This window comes from Galeopterus variegatus, unplaced genomic scaffold (genome assembly GCF_000696425.1).
Source record: "Galeopterus variegatus unplaced genomic scaffold, G_variegatus-3.0.2 Scaffold23311, whole genome shotgun sequence".
Taxonomy (NCBI): Eukaryota; Metazoa; Chordata; class Mammalia; order Dermoptera; family Cynocephalidae; genus Galeopterus; species Galeopterus variegatus.
In genome coordinates, this window is record NW_007749422.1 from 957 (window position 1) to 7,607 (window position 6,651).

The window sequence follows — 6,651 nt, forward strand, 5'->3', positions numbered from 1 at the left end:
CTCGTGGTCACACCTAGCTGCAAGGGAGACTGAGGAAATGTAGTCTCTGGCGAGGCAGCCTTGTACCCAGTGGACATTTGAGGGCTTCTTAATAAGGAAGAGGAGAAGAATAGGTATTGCAGGACAGTTAGTGGCTCTACTAACACAGTAGATGTTCATGTTATTATTAATATTATTTAAATTGCATAACATTATATATATTCTTCTGTACTTTTATTACATGTCATAAGAAAAATAAGAAAAAATAATTAAGGAGAAGAAACATGTATGAATAGTTATTTTAAGGAATTTGGAAAGGGAAAGGACTAAAGGAATGGAGGGTTGGAAGGGTTTCTATTTTCTTTCAATTTTCCTTTTGATTTAAATTAGGAAATATCCACATGGGGCAAGAGCAATTTGGGGAACATTAGAAAGGGATCCAGGCTCCAGTCCTGGGAGATAACAGGGACAAGGAGGAAGAGCCCAGGGAAGTAGGAGAGGCTGGAAGAAGAGATGGGGACACTAGTCCTCTGAGCCAGGAGCACCATGGGCCCTCGGAACTGCAAAGGTTAGCACCTGGCACAGCTCTGTGTCACTGTGTCACCCCAGTGCCCACACCGCCAGCTCTTCACAGGTAGGAAGTACCATCGGATGCTTTTCTGTTGTGTCCTCCTGCCTTTCCCCCTGCCCAACTTAGTGCTAAGTGCAACTCTAAGAAAAGGTAAGCATGTAATTCTGATTGAGCTGAGTTCAATGCTGGCATATTTATCAGAAATTTGATAGTTGGAAATTGAGGTTGTTTGATGTAATTTAAAAAACTGTCTACATCTAACTTGCTAATTTTCATTTTTTAGATTTAAAGGTACAGTTGAGGAACTCAGTAACCAGATTTTATCTGCACGGAGTTGGTTGCAGCAGGAACAAGAACGGATAGAAAAAGAACTTTTACAGAAAATTGATCAGCTTTCTTTGATTGTTAAGGAAAACAGTGTAGGTATTGATGTTTAGCAATGATTTAGAAAAGTTCTTCAGTGGGGGCCTACAATGTCTGACTAATACCTAGTAACTTATCACTGATTTATTTGGCAACTCCTAAAGCTGTTCAATTGTTTCTTGCTCTAGAATCCACTTCCATAGTGCATATTGATTCTTTGTATTTTTTAATAGATAGAGCACTTTGACTTGTTTTAGTTAACAAAGGCTAAGTAGAAAATTTCAGTATTTTCAATTAAGACAAATTTAAGTGAAGACTTTAATGATCCAAATTGTCCATCTGCATTTCTAAATAAAACTAGCAGTTACTACCTTCATCCCTGTTTGTTTTAGTTTCATGATCTGGTTTTGCTTTTTACTAGTGTTGAGTAGATTTCTCCTTCCAGACCCCTCCGTTACACAGTACCTATAGTATGAGGTATCACAGTGTGGCATGTACACAGAATCCACTATTTTCTTTTCCATCTTCCTCCTCCTTTTATCCCAGACTCTCACAGAGCTAAGGTTTGCAGAACTGCTAAAAACCATATCAAGGAAGTCTTGCATATATAGTGTTCAAGATCAGTAGGCTCTGAAACTGGTACTTGGCAAGCAAATTTTTGTTGGTTTTGGTTATTTAGCATGACCATTTTCCTCTCCCTTCTCTTTTCTTGCACTGCTTCCTCCTGTGGGACTTTGAGCAGAAGTGGCTGGCTGGTGCAGTTTGTATCTCCAACTCTGCTTTCTCCAGATAATGGAGCTGTTAAATTGTAGGTTGTGCACCATTAAAAGAGCTTTGTCATGCCACAGCCCACTTACAGCTTGGTGTTTGTAGTCCTGGCCTCCAAAGCTCACCTGCAGACACAGATTCCCGTTACAACCAAGCATGGTGGAAAGGAATGGAAAGATAATATTTAATATGTCAAAATTTGTTTTTAGTATTCTGTATTTTCATCAGATCTACTGGTTGATTTACTTAGATTTATACTAATATATTTGTAGGTTTCTGGGTCTTTGGATTACTGTTTATTTTTACATGTGGATTGGTTTAATAATTAACAGTAAACCCCAGGATAATGGTGGCTTTAATAAAACAGAAGCTTATTTCTGTTACACGTAAAAGAAGTTTGGGTGTAGTAAGGCAGAACTGATGTGATAGTGTGTCAGTCTTCAGTGACCCAAGAGTCATCTAGTTTAACTTTTTGCCAGTCCTAGAGAGTGAGCCTCATCCTCATAACTCAAGATGGCAGCAGGAGCTCCAGCCATTACGTCTGAATTCCAGGAACAGAGGAAGAAGGAAGGAGGAAGGATATACTTCACATGTCTTTTAATTTTTTCTTAAAGCTACCACATACACTTGTGCTTACATTTCATTGGGTAGAACTTAATCACATAGCCACACCAGACTCAGGAGACAGTGGAACATGTAGTCTTTATTCTGGATGACTTTGTATCCAGCTGAAGATTGGGGGGTCTGTTAAGGAAGAAAGGGAGACTGGATATTGGGGTGGGAAACAAGCTGCTCTTGCGATTCTGTTCCCTGCAGATTGCTGTTAAATGATATTGTGGCTGATGTGAATACAATGCGGGCTTTCTTTTTGGAGTAATCAAGTGCAATTCTTATCATGGATCTCAGGGAGCTAGTGAAAGGGACATGGAGAAGAAGCTCAGCCAGATGTCAGCCAGACTTGACAGAATAGAAGAGAGTCAAAAGAAGACTATGGAAGGGCAGAGAACGAAGCAAGAAGAGGAGAAGGTGCACGGGCGAATCAGCAAGCTGGAGCTACAGATGAGTGAGGACATGAAGGAAATGAAAGCAGAAGTTAATGCGGGTAGGCCACAGGCAGCGCAGCGCACGCTGTGTATTCTCTGTTTGATCTGAAGACCTGTTGATTCTTATCCCCTACGCGTACCTGTGGACCCGGCTAAGGGTAGGAACAGTGAAATGTCCTTAGTTGACTTTCCATTGAACTAAAATGCTGTTTGGATTCCAAGTATATGAAGAGCCACCAAGAGGGGCTGGCACACGACACTAAAATTGCTTAGCTTGCACCTGACGCACATCAGTTGATGCACGGATTTTTTAGTGCCACCTGCTGATTCTTTTCTGTTCATAGCCAAGTTCCATATGTCTCGGAAACTAGTGTATATCTTGGAGGGGCTTTTGTGGGCTTATTTTACACTGTGGGCAAATATTTTCTTTTGGTATGCTCCCACATTTTTATCAGATCTACTGGTCAATTTACTTGGGAACCTCCACACTGTTTCCACATTCCCACCAACAGTGAACGAGGGCTCCCTTTTCTCCATACCGTCTCCGAGACTTTTTGATAATAGCCATCCTAACAGATGTGAGGTGATATCTCCTTGCAGTTTTGATTTGCATTTCCCTGATGATGAGTGATGTTGAGCACCTTGTTACATATCCATTGGCCATTCAGGTTCTAATCCAGAATCACACCTCATATTTTGTTATGTTTCTTTATTGAGTCTCTTTAATCTGGATCAGTCCCTCGGTAATCTTGGCATTTTTAAAGAATATAGGCCAGTATTTTGTAGAGTGTCCCTCCGTTTGGGTTTGTCTGTTTCCTCTTGGTATGATTCAAGTTATGCATTTTGGACAGAAATGCCACAGAAGTGATGTTGTGTCCTGCCCAGGGTATCTTAGGAGGTACCTGGTGTTTATTTCTCTCCGTATTAGTGACCTTAACTGTGATCACTTGGTTAAAGTGGTATCTGCCAGATTTCTTCATTCTAATAGTTACTTTTCCCCCTTTGTAATTAAAAAGTCGTCTCCAGGGAGCTATGAGACTATGTAACCCTCCTTCTTCCCATCAAATTTTACCCCAGGGGTTCTCGTATCTACTGATGATTTTTGCCAGAATCAACTACTACTAGATGCTACAGAATTTGATACAGCATTGTTTTTTTAATATTAACTCTTGTGAAATTTACCTCTTCTTAAAGGGTTTACAGCCATCTATGAAAGCATAGGATCCCTCAGGCAAGTTCTGGAGGCCAAGATGAAGCTAGACAAGGACCAGCTACAGAAGCAAATCCAACAGATGCAGAAGCCAGAAGCTCCCATGTGAAGGCAGTCGGGACAAGGACCTAAAAGAAGGCATTGGCAGTGGGGCTGGGAGTTGACACCTCTGTAGCCAGGCCATCGCTGTATTCAGGATTGTTCCATCCATGGCGTGCATGTACCAAGAAATGTGTTTTCATGGGTCTAAATGTTTACCTGGAGTCTTGAAAACACTCTTCTGTAAAAGTATTAACTACCATTTTTACCAGTTTATTTCACTTCTCTAAATTCACTGGAATTCCTATCCACCCCCTGTATTTTGAAAGGCTTTTATCTTCTTCATTTTATGAATCAAAAGACCTAACCATTTTTCTTCAATGCTTGATGCTCTAGCCAAGACTATTTATTTACTATTTTGAAAAATGTCATGGTGATTTTTTTTTAAATTAAGAAATGAATGAGTTGTCACAGGAATGTGTTGCTCCTCATTCCAAATTAAGAGAATGTCCCCTTAGATTAGAATTCAGCCTTTGAGTCCACATTTGGATTTTATTGTTGTTTGTGCATTTCTTATATTGGTTATTTCCTGTAAATCTTCTGTCTTTTGTAGGGGGAAGGGATTTAACACTGAAAAAAACTCCACCATTTATGTAGTGAAGATAGTTAAAAAATTGATAACTGCCATATAGATTGCAAATTAAGTGGAAACTTAAGACAATTGTCTAGATAATGCAAGGCACAATATGTACGTTGACCACCTAGGTATACCGGGTTTTAATATTTAAAACTATTTTTGAATTATCCACAGCCTGTATAGTGATAGCCATATATTTAATAACGAAATGGTGGTTAACAGTCTGTTTATTGCACAGTTAATTGTTCATTAATCATAATAGAATGTGATAATTTTTCAGACTTTATGATCTCTCTAAATGTTTTTGAAATTGGCACAAAGTGCTAGAGTTTATATACACTTATTGTAACTGTATTCTTGTGCCTTGGTTTTATCATGTCAATGCACTGTACCTATAAAAGTTTTGCGGACAAAATAGAAGGCATGATAATTCAGCAGAATTATGATGTAAAAATGGGATCCTATGTATTTTTTAAATGTTCTAAAAATTTTATCACTGTTAAGACATTAATCATTCGGTATTATTAATAGAATAGGAATTCATACTTTTGTATGGACAAAGAATCAAATTGATATTGCATTTATAACACTGTCAAAAAACTTTCATCTTGAGCAACTCTGTAGATGATGGGTGTTTTATTTTCAATCGCCAGATTTGATTAGTCATTGAATATTGGCACCAGTGTTGTTTGTTCAGCTATGTACGTAAAGACTGATAGTGAGACACACCATTCTAAACTGTGAAGGTGTCCCAGGAAAAAGAACAGGAAAACTTAAAAAAATTAAAAAAAAAATAAAAACAAAAACAACTTTTTTTTTTTTTGTTTGCCAAGGACTCAGGTAAATAAAAGCATTTTCTATTTTTAGGATAAATCATAAATGTAATATCTAACTGGCTATTACTGTTTACCCATAAAAAAATATGCTGCTAAAGTACATAATGTTTTACTCTCAATGGCTTGACGAAAAAGTTTTTTTAAATTTTGGACGTGAGAAGTTATACAAGGAATATGTCATCCAATACATACTTCCTTATTTGTCACTAATCTTTTTATCTCTATATAAGACTATTTCCACTTAAAGAAAAAAAAAAGGTTAATGCTCTTTTGCAATCAGAAAATGAATTTCTTTTTGTGATAGAGTAAGCAGGTTCCATGTAGTTCTCCACATTTAAGTGCAAGCCACAGTGCAGAGAGCCACGCCCCCTCCAGCATCTCTCTTCTCTAGGGGCTCCGAGGAGGAAGCATCAGCACATTTGACCTGAGAAGACGGTGACAGGGGACACCAGGTGGCCCAGGGGGTGATGTAAGTGGGTGACACTCAGTTGTCAGCTGAATTTCTCAGGTGCTTCTGATGTGGCCAGCCTCAAGTTAATGAGCTCCCGCAGGGGTTCTCCACCTTGGCTACGCGTTGGAATCACCTGGGGGAGTTTAAAAAGCTACTGATGCCCATTTGCCCCCAGACCAATTAAATCAGAACCTCTGGGAGGCTGGACGCAGGCATCAGTGCATGTCAGAGGCCCCCAGGTGATGGCGTGTGCAGCCGAGGGGGTGGCCACCGAGCTACAGTGTAGTGCTCTTCTCACCAAAGTTTCAATGAGAATCAGCCTCCGTGTTCTTTCCTTTACCAGAAATTTGCAATAAAAAGAATAAAATTTCCAAATAAACATGGTGTATGATTTTTAAATTTAAAAGTCTTTTAGTGTGAGGCGAAAACTAAGTTAGGTAAAATGCGGTAGGAACCCTTCCTCTTTGCTTTCTGTGGAAACACTCTGATGGTTGAAATAAAGTGCTGAAGTCCTGGCAGGCCCTCTGGGAACTGGAACGTCATTGCCTCTGGAATGACGGCAGCTGGCAGTTCCTGAATGTGTGCTGTGTGCCTGTGCCCATCCCCTGTGTGTGTGAATTCATTTCATTTTAATAACAAGTACTTGAGTTAAATACTATTTGTTTCCCTATTTGTCAGATGCAAAAACTAAGTCACCTAAAGGTTCAGCAACTTGCCCTAAATCCTACAGCTAATAAGTGGGAGGCACGATTCA

At 39.3% G+C, this 6,651-nt stretch overlaps 1 long non-coding RNA gene across 1 annotated transcript; it reads left to right on the forward strand.

Moving 5' to 3' along the window:
- Positions 1-295: 295 nt before the first annotated feature.
- On the forward strand, positions 296-6,276 carry LOC103583472. Its single transcript, XR_549860.1, has 3 exons — positions 296-969; positions 2,588-2,783; positions 3,919-6,276. It is a non-coding gene; the product is annotated as an uncharacterized LOC103583472 (long non-coding RNA).
- Positions 6,277-6,651: the final 375 nt, after the last annotated feature.